Source organism: Panthera leo, chromosome A2 (genome assembly GCF_018350215.1).
Source record: "Panthera leo isolate Ple1 chromosome A2, P.leo_Ple1_pat1.1, whole genome shotgun sequence".
Taxonomy (NCBI): Eukaryota; Metazoa; Chordata; class Mammalia; order Carnivora; family Felidae; genus Panthera; species Panthera leo.
Window position 1 is genome coordinate 142825507 of NC_056680.1, and position 18367 is coordinate 142843873.

Here is an 18367-nt window from a genome sequence, read left to right on the forward strand (position 1 = left end):
CCTTTATGTAGACACCTATTAAGGCGCTAAAAGGCTTGGCTACATTCATCTGAGACGCGTACACATAACGAGTGGAACAATGAGGGGATCAGCAGCTGCAAGGGGTTGAATTGAATTCTTCAACAATAGAAAAGTTTTTCAGACCCAAATACCAGCAATCAAAGAGAATTTTTGCAGATAATCCGAGAGAAAGAAAATAATAAAATAAAAAAAAAAAAATGCTAGCCAACTTTGCACCAGTTAGCATAAGGTTGCCATCTGAAACATGTCAGCTTAAGAGCAGACCGAACCACCATTCTTTTGCCCAACTGCAGTATTCAGAACTGTTTCCCCAAATAATCCCAGATGGCATGCCACAAAATTTCAATTCATTTTAAAAGCTTTCTTTGCTGTTATTATGTGATTGAAAGTGCAAAAGCAAGTTGCCATTCTCATGGCACTATTTGCATTGGCTATTATCCCCTAAAATCCCCTTTAAACAGCTACATTGTCAGCCCATAGGCCTCATTTAGAACTACAAAAAAGCCCAGATTAATTCGATCAAAGAAAGAGCCAAGTACAAAATGCACTTTTCAAACTGTATCAGAGTGGGTTCGCTTTACAGATCGCTTCGGGGCAAGAACCGCAGGGGAAAGAAAGCCCTGAAAATAAAGCTTGGTTACGAAGCGAAATAACTAGGTTTGGCTCCTTCTCTGATTTACTGGAGCACCTCAAGGCGAAATCGCCAATTAAAAATTCTTAGAGGGAAAGATATTTAAATATAAATGCTGAAACAGACCCCCACAAACCACAGCATCACATTCGTACCCCTGGCTTTCGGCCACCATTCTTCGGAGGCAGTTCGAAGCCTTGCCTGGGTAACCCGGTTAGTAGGAGGCTTTTCTGAAGTCGCAGACACCACATTCAGCCAAAGGACTTTGCACTGGCAAACATTTATGTCCGACTCTTCTCACCCCATCCCCAGAGGAAATGTTTTAAGTTACCACAAGAAAAGAAAATGCTGGAAAACAAAGGGGGAAAAAAACCGGTGATGACAACATTTCTTTTCACAAAACAAAACCTGCTCAAGATTCCGGTCGAATTCCGGGATCGGAAGCTGGCTGCAAGCGCCCTTCCACAGGCAGGCTGACGGCGCTGTCTCACCTGGGGGTCTGGAGGTGGGGGAGAAAGCTGGGGTGAGCCAAGCTGGAGTTTGGGTCTCTTAGGGACGCTCCATTAGTTTCCTAGGCGGGGTGAGCGGCGTCCGTTTTCCACTGCAGATGGTGCAGCCGGCCAGCTCCCTCCCTCTCGGCCCGAAGCTGTTCCTTCCCCTCAGCGGCGGCTTTTGTGCGCTGAGAACATTTTACTGGGGAGGGAAGGGCTGCACAGAGGTAGGGCTACAGGACGCGGGCAGCGAGACGTGCCGGTGCCTCTTCTGGGACGGAGCAGAGCCGGGAGAGCGCTGCAAACGCAGGCAGCTGCAATAAATATCAAAGTCGTTTGCAGGAGGGAGGAACCAGGGAGGATTTCAGCCGGTTGTGTCGGTTCAAGCTTTTGCTCCGGGAGGGACAAACTCAAAAGTCCTGAGTTGTCTGCTGTTTCCCCAAACCCACCCTGGAAACAAAAGAACATCGTGCTGCTGTAATCACATCTCATAAAATGTTTAGGAAGGGCACGCTTACCAAGAGGCTCCAACCATAAAACAGCAGTCCTGAACTTCCTGGTCGCATGCTCAGCTAGAAATGCACAGGGCTATTAAGTTACTCAGTTTGCTCAGAGGTGTTCACCACCCCCAGCAACCAAATCCTCATCCTCCTGAAAATTATCTGGAGGAAACAAATATGGATAGAAAACTGCAAATTTGGATGTTATTCCTCCTCCCATCCCTGAAATCAGGCAAACAGAGAAAGAAGTAAATGGTGAATACATATACAGGAAAGAGAATATAGAATCGAGTTGTTTTCTGTGAAGGAAAACCTTCTATTTTCCTCCCAAATCTTCAAAACAAATTATTCAAACTCATTCCCTGGTGGGGAATGAGCTCTCTGGTGGGGAATTTAACTACAGCAATACAGTACCAAAAAAAAAAAAAAAAAAAAAAAACAGTTCTGGATTTTTGAGATCTGGATAAACTTTCTGAAACTCTGCAACCTAAACTTAACAGAGGAAGGACCACTGTATCTATTTGATTCGTGATGAGACAAATTGAATGAATCACTGTGAAAAAATACACCCACAGTAATTTCTTTCCGGTAAATTTCAGTAGCCTGTTAACTAGTTGGAATAGGAATGTTTCTGTGACTTTTTGTAGGTCTCGCTGCCCTAAATGAATACACAATTACTTCCCTTGGTGGTAAAGATGTGTTTGATAATGAGTCAAGAATTGTCCAAGCAAAATAAGAAAGGAAGATCAGCACCTCCCAGATTACCACCACTGCCAGTGTTCAGAGACCCAAGGTGATCCCATCAGGACTCACAAGGACATTGTTTAAGGTAAATCCCTTGAGGCCATTTTTTTAGGAGGCCAGGAGAATAAAGGAACAGGTGTCAGGGTATATTGTAAAAGCTTCCACTCTCTGTTAGGAGATCTAATTCTGGTCCTGGCTCTGCCTCTGACTAACGAAATGACCTTAGCTTAGTTGCTTTCCCTCTCTAGATCTTACTTTTCTCATCCATAAAATAAGGCTAAACTAGATGATTTCCAAGGGCCATCCCAGAAATAATATCAAAGAGTGATGAGAGCATTCCTATGGAAAACACAGACAACACTAATTACAATGGGTCTAAAATGAGTTTCTCATGTTATGTGCTATCTAGGTAACAGAATAGCTTCACTGGCATAGGTTGGGGCTTGAAAGATTTCGTCTTAGCCTCCTAAAGGCTCTGGTCATCCCTAGGCTATGCATAAGAATTAACTTCAGGGAGGTCCATTTGAAATTAGTCACAGAGCTTCTGGCAGTTGCCTGCACAACTGATCCCCAGTTTGAATTGTCCATAGGGAAGCCTATTTGACCTATCTGGCCATGGGGCCCAAGCTGTTAGTCCTCTAGAAACAGTTTCTAGGTTTTCTTCAGTCAAATGAAAAACAGGATGCCACTTAAAAAAAATTACTGAGGCGCCTGGGCAGATCAGTCGGTTAAGCCTCTGAGTCTCAATCTCAGCTCAGGTCTTGATCTCAGGGTTGTGAGTTCAAGCCTGGCACTGGGCTCCGTGCTGGGCATGAAGCCTACTTAAAAAAAGGGGGGGGGGGGGGTGGACGCCTGGGTAGCTCTTCATTTCAGCCTAAGTTGTGGTCTCGCAGTTGTGGGATTGAGTCCGCATTGGCCTTCACACTGAGCATGGTGCCTGCTTGGGATTCTCTCTCTCTCTCTCTCTCTCTCTCTCTCTCTCCGCCTCCCCCACTCATGTTGTCTCTGTCTCTCTCAAATTAAATAAATAAACTTAAAACATTAAAAAAAATTTTAATGTTTACTTATTATTGAGAGACAGAGAAAGAGCATGAGCAGGGGAGGGGCAGAGAGAGAGGGAGACACAGAATCTGAAGCAGGCTCCAGGCTCCGAGCTGTCAGCACAGAGCCCGATGCGGGGCTTGAACTCACAAACCACGAGATCATGACCTAAGCCAAAGTCAGACGCTTAACCAACTGAGCCACCCAGGGGCCCCAAAACATTAAAAAAAAAAAAAAAAAAAAAAAAAAGAGTGAGGGGTGCCTGGGTGGCTCAGTCGGTTGAGCAGCCGACTTCGGCTCAGGCCATGATCTCACGGCTTGTGGGTTCGAGCCCCGCGTCGGGCTCTGTGCTGACAGCTCGGAGCCCGGAGCCCACTTCAGATTCTGTGTATCCCTCTCTCTCTGCACCTCTCCCACTCACACTCTATCTCTCTCTCAAAAAAAATAAACACTAAAAAAAGAATTTTTTAAATAAAATAAAACAAACCAAAAAAAAGAGTGAAAAAGAATAAGCTCTCCACTCCTCACACTCTAATGGAGGTCAGCAAGAGAGAGCAAATAAACAAAAATTATATCAGCATAGGGTGTGGGACAGGAACCGGGTAGGCCACACTGCGTTGATGGACTCTTCAGAAGAACTAGCCATGCACGGCTCAGGGAGGAAAGCCCTCCGGGCAGAGGGAAGAGCTACGGGCAGAAAGAAAGCCAGGGTGGCTGGAATGCAGTGGTGGAGGAAGTGAGTGGTATGAGATAGTCAGGGAGAGAGGCAGGAGCCAGACCACGTACAAGATTGGATTTTATGCTAATTATAGGAGGGAGCATAATCAGAGAGTTTTAAGCAGGGTACTGACATGATCTGTGTTCCATTTTTAGAAAGTATTCCTGCTCTGTGAAGAACGGACGGAGCAAGTGTAGAAGGGAGGTTGTTTCAATAATACAAGTAAAGGTAAAAACGGCTTCAACTGGGAAGTAGTGGTGAAGTGAGCATATTCAAGATATGCCTTGGAAGACCTGTTGCCGGAGCAAATGGAGATGAGTCACGGGAGAGGTCGCTGACAGAGAGGAACAAGTGTGTTGAGCAACTGCTTGAAGGAGAAGCAAGTCTAGTGGGGTGGCAGGAATTACGAGTTCTGGTATGGCAACTTTAAGTTTGAAATGCCATATTAAATGTGTATGTGGCCAAGATCAACTAGGCAGTTGGACACATGAGTTAGGAGGTGCAGGGAAAGGTCACGGCTGCCATGAGATCTGCAAGTCCCTGGGATAGGGTAAATGACCATCAATAGTCAATTATTCTGATTAAGACCCTTCATCTCACAGACAAATGTAGCAGAAGCTCCCCAACCCAATTTCATCTGGGATTTGTAGTTGGTTAATAAATCAAACACTCCTTTTGTGTTTTGCTTCGGCACTCTTGGTCTACCCGAATCCAGGGATTTTGGTCACTTGTTCCGGGCCCAGCTGCCGCAATCTGACAGTACCTACCTTTGTGCCCACGCCCCACTTCTCTCACTTCCGCCTCCAGGTTTTCCTGGAGGAAAGACCTGCCCACATGTATATACATTGCCCGCATATGTGCAATTGGGAAGTGCGAGGAAATTAATGCCCAATGGGGCAAGTTTTTGACTGAGGCAAAATGGCAGCTGACAGATCAATTCTTCCTTCCATCAGACTCTATATGAACTGACCTGAAAACAAAACACAGCAAAGCAAAGCCTGTCAGAAAATGACCTCACAAGGTTGAGAAATCATTAATTTTTTTTGAAAAAAAAGATTTTAAGTAATCTTGGGGCACCTGGGTGGCTCAGTTGGTTAAGCATCTGACTTCGGCTCAGGTCGTGATCTCATGGTTCATGAGTTCAAGCCCCACGTCAGGCTCTGTGCTGATAGCTCAGAGCCTGGAGTCTGCTCCAGACTCTGTGTCTCCCTCTCTCTCCAACCCTCCCCTGCTTGCACTCTGTCTCTCTCTCTGTCAAAAATAAATAAACATTAAAAAAATATTTTAAGTAATCTCTACACCCAACGTGGGGTTCATACAACCCCGAGATCAAGAGTCACTCGCAGTTACTTCTCACCAAGGCTGATGTAGCTCGTACCACTGCTGAATGCTCAATCTGCCAACAGCAGAGACTGAAATATTTATTTATTTCACTGAAATATTTATTAACGTACCACTATTCCTCATGGAATTACATTTACATCACCTTCTATGTTAGATGGGGAACACCACCATCCAGGGTTTACAAATGCCTATTCTATTGACATTATATCACATATAACATTGCCTTGGTCCAAGGGACCCACTTGATAAAAGAGAAAGTATAACAAGGGACACATGACTATGGACTCCACTATCTCACCATATGCCTCATCACTCTGACACATTCAGGCTAATAGATAGTGTCAAGCCATGGGTCAGAGGGCAGCGGCAGGGGTGGGAAGAAGGTTGCTGAGAACCCATCCCAGGGAATCAGGGAAAGAGGAGAGCCAGGACATCTTGTGAGCAGGAATCCCAAGTCCCCAAGCACAGGCTTCATTGTCTCTCAAATTCTCTTACAAAACACACATTCAGAGATAAAATTATTCAGAATTTCAATGAGGCACCTGGGTGGCTCAGTCAGTTGAGCTTCAGACTTCAGCTCAGGTTATGGTCTCATGGTATGAGGGTTCGGGCCCCACTTAGGGCTCTGTGCTGACAGCTCAGAGCCTGGAGCCTGCTTCGGATTCTGTGTCTCCTTCTCTCTCTCTGCCCCTTCCCCACTCACGCTCGCTCTCACTCTCTCTCAAAAAATAATAAACATTAAAAAAAAAAAAAGAATTTCAAGACAGTAATACAGAACATTAAACCCCAGGAGTCAGCCCCCTCCTGAGCTTGGGGCTCTGTATATTGGTCACATGCCCAAGAAGTCAGCCCTAGTGCCCATACATGTCTAAATGGGAGTGTAAGAAAGTTAATACTCCATGGAGCAAACTTTTAACCAATGGGAGGTGGGAAGTAGCAAGTAAATTCTTCTCCCTCTTTTCACTAGACATACTGTCCTAAAAAGCAGCCATGTATATAGTGTCTCAGAAAACAGTCCCATAAGATCAAGAAATCGGTCACACTTGATTGTAAGCGTGGGCCACTTCAGCTTGGCGTTTTCATACTGGCTCTCCCTCTTTCCTTGCCTCACTCCCCTTTTCTTCATCCTGCTTGGATTGCATTCCTGATTAAAGTAATAGCACATAAGCCATTTCCACAAGCTCTGCCTTCTGGGTAACTCAGGCTAAGACAATCGGTTCACTCAAAAAGCAAGGAGGGAACATACTTTAAATATTTATTTTAATTTAAACATTCAGTTTTAATTTAAAATGTTATTTCAATTTAAAATGTTTGAGCATGCATTCGTTTGCAATTTCTCCAAAGGTTTTTGTCTCTTTAAAGACTGGAACCAGAGACTGAAGTTCTATTTTGTTTTTATTGACTAAATCACAACCACGCACATCATTTACAACTCATAGCCTCCACCATCCCTAGTTTATTTAAAGTAAAACAATAATTTAAAGACCCTGTTAAAGCAGCTTAAATGCATAATTCCTCTAAATTTTTACAGACTTTTTTTTCTGGTCTCAACAGTTGCCCCACCAAACCAAACATTATTTTAGTGAGCACCTATATTAAGTCCCTCCAAAAACATTCAGCTTGGCTTCGTAGTAACAATCGTTTTTTCCAACTACTTTTTCATAGGTTGATGTGATATTTAATTAAATTGTAATCACAAGTACATTCCGTATAAACAAATTGACATCGTTACAATTGAAAAGACGATCAAAAATACAATACATACACAGGTTTCAGGATGTACCTAAGTGATTCCTGGCAACATTCAGCTCTCCCTACAAGGACAGAAGACTGTAGTGTCCCCAGACCAATAGCATCAGTGTCGCCTGGGAACCAGTTAGAAATGCAAAATTCTCCCAGGTGCCTGGGTGGCTCATTTGGTTAAGCATCCCACTTCGGCTCAGGTCACGATCTCGAGGTTCGTGGGTTTAAGCCCCGCTTTGGGCTCAGTGCTAACAGCTCAGAGCCTGGAGCCTACTTTGGATTGTGCGCCTCCCTCTTTCTGCTCCTCCTCTGCTCTCTCTCTCTGTCTCTCAAAAATAAATAAATGTTAAAAAAAAAAAAAACTAACTAAGAAATGCAAAAGTCTCAGGCCATCCCAAACCAACTGAATCAGAAACTCTGGGAGTGGAGCTCGGTAATCAGTTCTGAGTACAGGCAGGTTTGAGAAGCACTGTCCTAGGGGCGCCTGGGTGGCTCAGTCGGTCGACTTCGGTTCAGGTCATGATCTCACAGTTCGTGAGTTCGAGCTCTGTGCTGACAGCTCAAAGCTTGGAGCCTGCTTCGGATCCTGTGTCCACCTCTCTCTCTGTTCCTCCCCCACTCACACTCGCTCTCTCTCTCTCTTTCAAAAATAAAAAAACATTGAGATGCACTATCCTAGAGCATATAGTAGCCAGGAGCCTTCACATGATGGACAAGTAGAGAGAGCCCTTCATTTAACAAGATAGTTAATTGGAGATCAGTTAAAGAACTTCTATTGTGTTTTAGTTAGGGTTAGGTTTGGCTTCATATAAACAAAAGCCAAAACAACAGTGGTTTGTGTGCAGATAGTGAACACTACTGAAATATACATTTAAAAATGGTTAAGATGAGAAATGTATTTCACTTTTTGACCACAATTTTAAAATGACCAAATGCATCAATTAAAATTTTAAAAACAGTAGCTTACGCAAATTAGGAATTTATTTTTCTTCCATCTAGAAGAAATCTAGAGGTAGACACTACAGGGGTACCTGGGTAGCTCAGTCAGTTGAGCATCCAACTCTTGATTTCAGCTCAGATCATGATCCCAGGACGGTGGGATCGAGTCCCGTGCTGGGCTCCACAATGAGCATGGAGCCTGCTTAAGATTACCTCTCTCCCCCTCTATCCCTCTCTTTTATGCTCTCTCTCTCTACAAAAAAAAAAAAAAAAAAAAGTAGACAATCCATTACATACATGACACTCCAGTAAGTAACAAAAGACCCAGGGTGCTTTCCAGCTCACTCTCCACCATCCCTAGTGTGGGGCCCTCCTCCTCATGGTCTAAGAGGGCTGCTAGAGCTTTAGCCACTGAATAGCTTTTCCAGGCAGCAGAATAGAACAAAGGAAAAGACAGGGGTACTTCTTCCCTTTAAAAAGAGCCTTCGGGGTGGCTGGGTGGCTCAGTGGCTCAGTCAGTTAAGTGTCCGACTTTGGCTCTGGTCATGATCTCATGGTACATGGGTTCAAGCCCTGCATTGGGCTCTGTGCTGACAGCTCAGAGCCTGAAGCCTGCTTCAGATTCTGTGTCTCCATCTCTCTGCCCCTCTTCCACTCGACTCTCTTTCTCAAAAACAAAAACAAAATTAAAAAGAAAGAGTTTTCACAGCAATCCCAAACAGTACTTTATTTCAACATTTCCTTACGTAGTAGTCACATGGTCTTGCATAGCTGCAATGGACCTTAGCAAATGTCTTTGATCTTGAGGCACAACATGCCCACTTCGATACTGAGGTGCTATTGCTAAGGGAGAAGAAGAGAATAAATATTGGAAGACAATCAGCAGACTCTACCACATATTGTAACTGTAAAATCATGCCAGCCATTACCCAGACCTCAAATGAAGAAATCTCTCATAGGGGGCGCCTGGGTGGCTCAGTCGGTTGAGCGTCTGACTTTGGCTCAGGTCACGATCTCACGGTTCGTGAGTTCAAGCCCCGCGTCGGGCTCTGGGCTGATGGCTCAGAGCCTGGAGCCTGCTTCCAATCCTGTGTCTCCCTCTCTCTCTGCCCCTCCCCCACTCATACTCTGTCTCTCTCTGTCTCAAAAATTAATAAACATTGAAAAAAAAATTAAAAAAAAAAGAAATCTCTCATATAAACATTTCTAGACATTGCTGTAGTAAAAATACACATGAATTCAGCTCTCTTTTGAGAAGTAAGAATTCCCATTTTTCATGAGATTTTAAAAGGGAAAAGGGGGGAAGAAAAACGCCTTCACCAAGGCGTATTACAATCCAACCGCTGTGCCTTTGTATCTGTGCTCTCATTGATTGTCCACCAGCCGGTGTGGCAGGAAGTCTCACTTTCTGTAACAAGATGGGCTAGATTTGATCCAGTTAAAAAGAAAACTCGCTGGCCACTTGTTGGCCGGGAGATAGGGAAGTGAAGGAATCATACAAGAGTTTCTATAGGTTTTGACCTATTGAAGGGACATGACCACACCCAGCTTCTAGCAGGTGACCAGTTGCCCCGGAGATCTGGAAACATCAGTTACTAATGGCCCAAGTAAGAAAGAAGCTCCTTGACACCAGGTGTCTCCCTGCGTGATAATTAGCAGCTGGCCCACATCCTCACACAGCCAAGGAGCCCGATAAATATTTAAATTGAATTGTTTGTGATTGTAAGTTTAAAAATCCCCCCCCAAATCTCTCATGTGAGCTTCAATCATCTTTCTAGAACTACTGTTGTCTCAAAAGAATTAGCTGCTGCAGGCATTTATTCTTAGAATTCATCCAGGTAATAAAAAGTAAGAAATTGCTGAAAATTAGGTTCTGCCCCACTCTGTCCACACTGCCTGCTGCCCCTGGGGCAGGGGGTCGGGGTTGGGGGGGCGGCTCCCCAGGACAGCATGGGTACCAGCCCTCTAGTGGAGGAAGCATTTACTTTGATTTTCAGGCTGCAGTACAATTGGATGTGTCAAAATTCTGCCTGCCCTTTTACGAGGCAGTAATAACAGATGTTGCTATGGGAATTACATTTTTCCAATGATTAGATTATATAGCGAGCTAATCACTTTTGCTTTTATGAAGAATAAAATGCACCACCACACAGCTGGAGTTGTTATTAGCAATTGTCAACTAAATAATTTAAGCGGTGCTGTTTATGTAAGTCCCTAATTACTGCTGGGATTTGTACAGTGAGATAGAATTAATGATCTTTTCTGTCATATCTCTTCTGTAATGTGATGACTTTTGTGAGCTTCCTCCTTCTAATTGCATAAAACAAGGAAAGCACCCTGTTAAGGAAAAATAGGTACCTAAATAATGATGAGTCAAAACCCACCTAATTAAGACATGTGTGCCATAGCTGAGCCCAGAGCAGCTCAGGGGCACATTTCTAATCATTGCGGATGTCTCAAAAACAAACTGTGCATTCATATACCAAGGGAATGGCCAGCATTATCCATTCAAACATCTTCACCTATATATTTCTCGGCCTCTAGAGTCAGGATTTTATCATCTTTATCAATGGGATGCTGGACTTGGATAACTTTATACCACCTTTGGAAATAAACCTTATTATGTGGGTTCTCATCCCATCTCACAACTCCCCAGGCCATTTCTGGATTCACAAACCCTTTAAAGTTTTTTTTAATGGCCCTTGGACCATTACAGAATTTTGATATTTCTTATGATTTCATAGAGGTATTAGCTGGCCTGGACTCTGACCGAAGGCAGTTAATGCAAGCAGTGACAGGGTACAGAGAGAAGTGTGATGGTCTAAAGGCTCAGGACCATGGCTCACACAGGAGGTCTAGGTTCATCAGCCTGCTGGGTGTACCAGAACAAGGCCAGAAAGACATCATTTCAGAGAAGAAGGGCAGAACTCACCTGCACAAAGGAGGATGGAGACAGGGAAAAAGTACTTTTCCATCCACTTAAGAGACTTCAAAGGGCTCAGCCTGGCTTGAAGACAATACCAGGTTACCAGGAAGAGTGGCCTCTTAGTCAGGGCTAAGATCTGGAAAGGGGAGAGAACAACGTGGCTGGAAGGAGCTATTAAATGTATTATACTTTAGCCTATGGTTTCCTTAAATGTGTATTTTGTGTCCTAAAATCCTCTTGCATCATAATAAAAGTGAGTATAGACAAGTTTTGACAGTCTATTGATTGGGTAATTCTTACCCTGGTACCAACTGTGGTGTGTGTGTGTGTGTGTGTGTGTGTGTGTGTGTGTGTGTGTTCACTTCAAAACTGTTCAACATCTATCTTTTAAGTCTTCACTGAAAACTCTTTATGAATTCTTCATCTCACCAGAGGGGAGTCTGTGGTTCTAGGTGAGGGAAGAGACACATCAATACGGCTTTGAGTCACAAGTGACTGGTACCACCAGACAGAAACCCTGCATTGGGTATATGAAGTTGAAGCTCAAGGAAGGGTCCAGAACTAGAACATGGGGTTAGGGGTCACATGGTGGTGGCAATTAAAGCTAGGAAACTGGATGGTTCCCCAAGAGAGTTGTGAAGTAATGAGAGAAGTTCAAATACAGAACTCAAGTCAACAGCAACATTTTCTAGTGAGTGGGGAAGACAACTAAGTCACAGAGGTAAGAAGAGAGGAAGTCATAGGAGAAAGAAGACAGAGGTGTTGCTACCTAGGAGAGAAGTTTTGGGAAGGGATGGTTCATAGTGTCAGAGACTGTGGCCACACTATGACCATAGTGCGGTCAGAGGCCACAATGGTCAAGCAGACCAAGGAGCCTAAAAGAGAGGCATCTCTGCTTGAAGGTGCAGGACAGGTAACTCCTAGAGAAGAAATTGTGGTCACATCCCATAGAACCACTGGGAAAACTTTGCAGGAGGAGTTTACATAAAGATTTCACAAGGAAACCCCACATGGGCAAGCCTTCGCTGTGGGGGAAGGGGTGGGTAGAAGGCAAGGGTAACCCACATTATCACCCATACGAATTTCTCATTAATTTGGGGACCATGTTGGGGCTCACAATTATGAGGCTCCAGCTCCAGACTTTGGATCTGCCAGGGACCAGGCATCACCACAGCCTCAGGCCTTCCAAGTATAGCTGGTGCTGCACACCTTCCCATCATCATCCCCATCAGGTGTACCGATTTCCTCAGGCCGCCATAACAGAGAACCACAAACTAGGTAGCCTAAAACAACATAAATGTAGTCTCTCTCAATTCTGGAGCCTACAAGTCCCAAATCAAGGTGTCAACAGTGCCATACTCCCTCTTTCTGCCTTCTGGTGGCTCCTGGCAATCCATGCTGTTCCCTGGCTTCCGGCCGTATCACTCCATACTTTGCCTCCGATTTCACATGGCCTTCTTCCCTGTGTCTGTGTGTCTCCTCTTATAAGGACAAAAGTCATTGGGTTAGGGTCCACTTGAACCCAGAATGACCTCATCTTAAATAATTATATCTGCAAAGACCCTATTTCCAACTAAGGTCACATTCTGAGGTTCCAAGTAGATGTGAATTTGAGAGACACTATTCAGCCCATCACACTGAATATATAAGCACCTCCCTAGGAAAACCAGGCATTGCTTAAAGAGTAGGACAGGCTGCCAAGTTGTTTCTCTCCCCTCCCTCCACCTCTTCAATCTCTCTTTTCTCTCAGCAGTGTCCCCTAGAGGAGTGGACGGAGGCATTTTGTCAGCCAGGCTATCTATCTTTAACGGTTTGTCATGAGAAGTGTGCTGGCCCATTGTGCACCCAAATCGGAAGCCTGGGAACCAGAGCTTCTGAACCCACTTCTGAATGACCCAGTTACGTGGCTTACACATACCCCTCAGCCCCTGCTCATTCTCAGACTGTGCTCATGAGTTTGGCACAGAGCCCGGCTGCACTTCAGCTCCTGACCTTTGGCTCTGCCATGGATGCAAAATTTACCTCAGTGCCCTGAGATGTGTCTTCATGGGTCAGTTCTTTCCTAACAGCCATTTGGACATGGCCCAGGGTTACCACAGTCACTCACTGTCCTTTAAGGCCTCATTCACCCTGGGACCAGAACGTGCACCTCTGCTCATCTTCCTATCCACTCACCCAGGACTTTAAAACCCTGTCCTTTATACGTGGATAAATGGATCTTTTCCAGGCTGCACTGATGATACAAGTAGTATAGAGAACTACCCTTTAAAGAAGGCATATGGAGGGCGTCTGGCTGGCTCAGTTGAAGAAGCTTGTGACTCTTGATCTCGGGGTTGTGAGTTCAAGCCCCATGTTGGGTGCAGCAATTACTTAAAAATAATTTTAAAGATCCTTAAAAAATAGATTCAAAAAAGAAGGCATATGGGATGGCACGCTTCCTTTAAAATGGTCTGGCTAGGGGCACCTGGGTGGCTCAGTCAGTCGAGCATCTGACCTCGGCTCAGGTCATGATCTCGCAATTCATGGGTTCGAGCCCCACATTGGGTTCTGTGCTGACAGCTCAGGGCCTGGAACTTGCTTCGGATTCTGTGTCTCCCTCTCTGTGTCTGTCTCTCTGCCCCTCCCTCGCTTGTGCTCTGTCTCTCTGTCTCTCTCTCTCAAAAATAAATAAAAACATTTAAAAAATAAATAAAAAATAAAATAAAACAAAATAAAATAAAATGGTCTGTCTAGTCCAGAGCTAAATGCTCTGATGGAGATCAGGACACTGTATTGGGGGGGGGGGGCGGTTAATGAAGTTTTAATTTTAGAATAATTTTAGATTTATAGAAAATTTTCAAAGATAATACAGAGAGTTTCCATATACCTCAAACTTGTTTTCCCTGTGATGAACATCTTACATTAGTATGGCACATTTGTCTCAATTAATACACAATATCAATATATTATTATCAACCAAAGTCCACACTTTATTCATATTTTCTTAATTTTTAACTAAGGTCATTTTTCCATCGCAGGATCCCATCCTAGATACCATGTTACATTTAGTCCTCATGTCTCTTTACACTTCTCCTGGCTGCGACACCTGGGACTCTATCCTTTAAGGTGGTTTCTCCACCTCAGACTCAAAGTTCATGCATCTCCACCCTACTTAGACCCCCGGAAGCCATGAATATGGGGACAAAGTTCACAAAGGCAGACGTGAGTCACTCGAGGTTAACACACGGAGCTTAATCCAATCTATACTTAATCCAATCTATGTCTATTAGAGTGAAATAACCCTTAGAGTGGTGTCAGAAACAGTACTTGAGGAGTCATGGCTTTGGAAGTTATTCTCTGTGATCTCCTTATTTGCCACAAATAAAGTTTCATTTGTGTGACAACTCCAAAAAAAGAAAAAGAGAAAGAAAGAAAGAAAGAAAGAAAGAAAGAAAGAAAGAAAGAAAGAAGAAGGGAGAGAGAGAGAGGAAGGAAGGAAGGGAGAGAGTAAGGGAGGGTACTTGGTTTGTACAGCACAAGACTAACAGGAGACAGATCAATAATAAAGCCACATGTCTGTGAAGGAGGTGTCAGAACGTATGTTCTACTCTATAAGTGGGGACTGGAGGGAGGACGAATAGCCTGAGGGCCCAGAGCAAGGCCAGCCAGGGGAGCGGGGGACGGGCACTGCTAGTTCACATCCCCCATGGAGATTAGGGACACAGGCAGCCCTAAGATTCTTCATCCTCCAAACAGATGAGCAAACTGCACAGTGGGCCACAGGGATGTATCAAGCTCACAGAGCCCCTCCCCTGTCCCATCAGGGCCAGAGACTCCCAAGGACACTTGTTCTCTTGAACCAGAAGTGCCTCCCATGTGGGGACACCATCAGTAGCAGGGGGCATGAACCCTATTCCATTCTGTTTCCATCAACACATTCTCCATCCATAGGGATCAGAAATGCCATCTCTCTCCCTGTCTGGGGCCAGGTCAGCCTCACCCAGTGAACATTCTGCTGTTTGTAGTTGGGTAGGAGGAGAGGAAGGAGGCCCAATACATGGGAAAGAAAGGGCAACCACTCTAAGGCCTGGAGAAGGAGCATGTCCTCTAATTATTCCTCACCCATTTTTGCCTCCTTGATCCTCCTAGCATGCTTTTAGTAACTTTATTGAGATATAATTCACATACCAAACAATTCACCCACTTAAAGTGTACAATTCAATGGTGGTTAGGGCTTTTAGCATATGCAGAAAGCTATTCGACCATCACCACTAATTCCAGAACATTTTCATCACCCCCCAAATCAACCCTTTGCTCACTAGCGGTCACTTCCCTTCTTCCCTTCCTACTCCCCAGCCGCTGGCAACCACTAATCTGTTTTCTGTCTCTATGGATTTACCTGTTCTGGACATTTCATATAAATAGAATCATACACTATGTGGCCTTCTGTGTTTGGATTCTTCCAGTGAGCATAATGTTTTCCAGGTTCTTCCACATTGTGGCATGTATCAGTACTTCATTCCTTTTTATGGTTGAATAATATTCCATTGTATAGAGAAATCGCATTTTGTTTACCCATTTGTCAGTTGGTGGACCTTTGTGATATTTCCACTTTCTGGCTATTATATGTGTTAATAGGCATTAGTGTAAAAGTTTTTGTATGGAAGTGTGTTTTCAATTCTCTTGGATGTGTATTTAGCTGTGCAACTGCTGGGTCCTGTGGTGACTCTATGTTTAACTTTTCGGGGTGATGCCAGTGACTATACCAATTATTTCACCAGAACAGAAAGTGAATTTCTCCGGGATTTAAGCCAGTGTTCTTTCGGGTTTTGATATATGTACAACTAAACCTAATTATAACTGGTACCCTTGGCCATTAAGTCTCTAGTGGGTACATATCTATGAGTAAATGAGTACATATATATGCTTTTATTGCCAGCGTGTGGCTTGTCTGCCCAATAAGACTGGAAGCAATTTGAGGATGGGGATCGTGTTCTTATCTTTCTCCATCAATCACAGAACCCAATATTGTGCCATGCCCCAAACAGAATTAATTTAAATACTTCTGGATGTATGCATGGATGTGGGGGCTCACAACTAGGTCTAAAGAACAGATAGAAGAGAGAATCACCAGCCTTTCCCCTCTATGAAGTCATGAGAATTTCCTTTCTCCACCACCAGTCACTGAGCTGTACCTTCTAGTCTATTTTTAATTACAGGAAGCTTTATGTTTTCTGTTGAAATTTATTCGGAGAGACACTAGGTGTTGCTGGTTTCCCATGAAAAAGAATATCACTAGGAATTATCCAGTAGTCCTGGAAGGCTTTATTACCAAGAAGTTAGAGTTTGGATTTTCCATTTTTGCTTTTGCTAAAATTATTTTCAGATAAAATACTTACCAAATATATACTGTGGTCGGCAGAATACTGTCCCCCCACAGATGTTCATGTTCTAATTTCCAGAGCCTGTTAGGTTACATGGCAAAGGGGAATTAAAATAGGGAGACCATCCTGGTTATTCCAATGGGCCTAATGCAATCACAAGACCAATCAAGAGTAGAAGAGGCAGAAGAGACTATGGGAGAAAGGCACAGAGAAATGTAACATCACTGGCTTTGAAGATGGAAAAAGGGGACCATGAGAAAAGGGATACAGGCAGGCTCTAGAAGCTGGAAGAGGCAAGGAAACAGATTCTCCCTTGAGCCTCCAGAATGGGACGGAGGCCTGTGGACACCTTGATTTTACTTCAGGGAGACACCTCTCAGACTTGTGACCTCCAGAACTGGTAAATAATAATTTGTGTTATTTTGAAGTCACTAAGTTTGCGGTAATTTGTTATGGCAACAGTAGCAAATCAGTACTTATATTAATATTTTCCCCCACTTCATCCTTTTGAGAATATGACTATATTTCTTAGGGAGACAGTGGGATGGGGGAGCCAGGCTGGGGGGTGGGTGACACTTCACCAACATGCAGTTAATTTATCATTGCATTGTGTTATCTAGTGTAAAAAATGTCAGACATTAATATTAACTGCAATTTATAGTACTTTATACTTTCCAAGAACTTGCAACGCATTGTTTGGTTTGATCATTAGAATAACTGAAAAACTATGTAAATGCATTGCTTCTTCTCTAACAGATTAAAAACAGTGAGTTGCAAAGGCCCCAGGGTCCCAAAGACAGGTGACCACAGAATCGGCATGCTGTTTTTATCTCTTTCAGAAGTCAGCCTTTCCTAGCTTACTCTTTCAAAGAATTTGAGTCCCAGGGTGCTAGAAAGACAATGGGCTTTACTCTAAATACTAACCTCCAAAATATTTTGAGAGTGGACAGCACACCCCCGGTTAATAAAAAAAATGTATGTGTAATCTACATTTGAAAAGTAATGTTTGTAGGGGCATCTGGGTGGCTCAGTCAGTTAAGCAGCCGACTTTGGCTCAGGTCATGATCCCACTATTCACGGGTTTGAGTCCTGTGTTGGGCTCTTGTGCTGACAGCTCAGAGCCTGGAGCCTGCTTCAGATTCTGTGTCTCCCTCTCTCTCTGCCCTTCCCCTGCTTGCACTTTGAATCTGTCTTTCTCTCAAAAATAAATAAACTTTAAAAAAATGTTTTTAATAAAAAGTAGTATTTGTATAGGGGCTCCTGGGTGGCTCAGTCGGTTGAAAGTCTGACTTCAGCTCAGGTCATGATCTCAGGGTGTGTGAGTTGGAGGCCCGCATAACGCTCTCTCTGCTGTCAGCGTGGAGCCCACTTTAGATCCTCTGTCTCCTTCTCTCTCTGACCCTCCCCCACTCATCCTCGCTCTCTCTCATTCTCTCTCAAAAACAAATAAAACATTTTTAAAAAGTAACATTTGTATGAAGTGGTGTCAGTCTTCAGAGTCACACTCTCAAACATGAAAGGGAACATTTGGTCCCTTGTCCAGAGCCTATAGGGACAGACAAATGTACAGGGAACCAGAGAAGGTCTACCTGCTAAAGTGAAAAGACAGAGGGGCGCCTGGGTGGCTCAGTCGGTTGAGCGGTTGAGCATCCGGCTTCGGCTCAGGTCATGATCTCACCGTTTGTGAGTTCAAGCCCCACGTCAGGACTTGTGTCGACAGCTCAGAGCCTACAGCCTGCTTCGGATTCTGTGTCCCCCTCTCTCTCTGCCCCACCCCTGCTTGTGCTCTGTCTCTGTCTTTCAAAAATGAATAAACATAAAAAAATTTTTTAAGTGAAAAGACAGAGTTTGCCACGTTAGGTGGGTCATTAGCCTCTTGGTGGCTTTTGCTTTTTGGGGCTCCCTG

At 44.1% G+C, this 18367-nt stretch overlaps 1 protein-coding gene across 23 annotated transcripts in view; it reads right to left on the bottom strand.

The window, feature by feature from the left end:
• Positions 1 to 18367, bottom strand: part of GCC1 (GRIP and coiled-coil domain containing 1) — a 58508-nt gene that overhangs the window by 30269 nt on the left and 9872 nt on the right. For 4 of the 23 annotated variants that reach the window (XR_006198297.1, XR_006198287.1, XR_006198290.1 and 1 more), the window contains exons 2-6: positions 16477 to 16542; positions 11105 to 11234; positions 8919 to 9015; positions 4914 to 5116; positions 1144 to 1593 (exon numbers count right to left, since the gene is read on the bottom strand). The gene's annotated coding sequence lies outside the window, so the exon portion shown is untranslated. The other 19 variants (XR_006198267.1, XR_006198288.1, XR_006198285.1 and 16 more) reach the window with 19 other exon arrangements.